Source organism: Colobus angolensis, unplaced genomic scaffold (genome assembly GCF_000951035.1).
Source record: "Colobus angolensis palliatus isolate OR3802 unplaced genomic scaffold, Cang.pa_1.0 Scaffold224, whole genome shotgun sequence".
NCBI lineage: Eukaryota > Metazoa > Chordata > Mammalia > Primates > Cercopithecidae > Colobus > Colobus angolensis.
In genome coordinates this window covers 1471669-1473301 of record NW_012115422.1, presented here as the reverse complement: position 1 = coordinate 1473301, position 1633 = coordinate 1471669, and positions in this window count along the sequence as shown.

Below are 1633 nucleotides of genomic sequence, written 5' to 3'. Positions count from 1 at the left end.
TTTTTTTTTTTTTTTTGGTTCAGAGATGAGGTTTATCCACATTGCCCAGGCTTCTTATTTTCTATATCAAGTACTCGGAAGTCAGAATATCTTGATCCACAGGAACCAGGCAACATCCTGTATGACTCGACCTGTAGGGCAGCCACAATAGCCACCCACCGCACAGGACAACAGCAGCAGCACCCCAGAGCCACGGGTACAAAGTAATGCACCTGGAGTCCCAATCTGGCGTTCTCATTTTCTGCCCCAGCAGCAGGAGTGAGGAGAACTGGAGGTGCCAGGTGACCGGCAGATCTGTGAGACGGAAGTGGAGTTGAGACCCCCAGAGAGCACTGGCTGAATCTCTGCCCCTGTCTTCCCATCTGCTCTGCCCACAGGCTGACCAGTTGGCCTCTAAGCCGCCTGTCACTCCATCCTGGGTCTCTCCCTTCTGGCCTCTGAACCCAACACAATGAGGCTCGAGAATGTATTTCCAAGGGTTTTCCCAGCTAGAAAAGAGAGAGAAAAAAAGCAGAAGGAAAAGGTCTATCCATGGTACTCAGGGCAGAATGAGTCAATCCCCACAGAAATTCCAAGGTTCCCTAAGCTTCCCCACCTGTCTCCACCAGCCAGCTAGACAAGCCTCAAATTAGCGGTACGTAAGAAGTTTTTCAACCACTGAGGACCTGCCAAGCACAGAGTGGCCCTCTAAGGCTAGATGAGAACAAAGACCTCTGAGCACCATGCCAAAATCCAATCCAGCACAATCCAGAAATGTCACTGTGTGACCATACAAACTCTGCACAAGACACAGGGTGGGGCATTTGCACAAGACAGAGGGTATGTGCATTAGTGACAAAGAGGAGAACGAAACCCAGTATCTTTCAGGGTGCAAACCTCTCACTAGCATTTCAGATGGGAAGCTCCCAGGGCACACCAGCCTACCCACCAGATTATAGCAATGCCCCTTTCTCCTTTGGACACAGGGCACCTCAGGCCACACTGCAGGAGTGCAGGTTAGGATGGGCTGCTGACTTCTAGGTACTGGGTGCTTGGTGAGCCTTTTGTTTCTACTGAGTGAGAAGAAATACAAAGAATAATATTACAGTCTTATTCCAGTACACCTAAAATTAATTATTATCATTATATCATATTTGCTTCAATTTTCCTAAAGAAACAAACAACAAGGACTAGAGCTAAAAGTACAGTTCCCCAACATCCTCAGGCCCAGCCCTACCCCTGTCTTCCATTCTGCATCCCCTGCAATGATCAGGGCCCTGATGGACATGCTTAGTCCATTTTAAATATTTTTCCAGGCATGAATATGAACCCAAGAACAATATAAGGATTGTTTCTGTGCCTTTAAAATTTAGAAAAAATATATACATTTTATACGTTCTGCAATTTTGTTTTTCTTTTTTGAGACAAGGTCTTTCTGTGTTGCCCAGAGAGGAACAGAGTAAGAGAGAGAGCGTGGCACAATCACAGTTTACTGCAGCCTCAACCTCCTGGGCTCAAGTGATCCTCCTGCCTCAGTATCCCGAGTAGCTGGGACTACAGGCTTGTGCCACCACATCCAGCTAAATGTTTTAATCTTTATGTTTTACAGACAGAGATCTCACTCTGTTGTCCAGGCTTGTCTCAAATTCCTGGG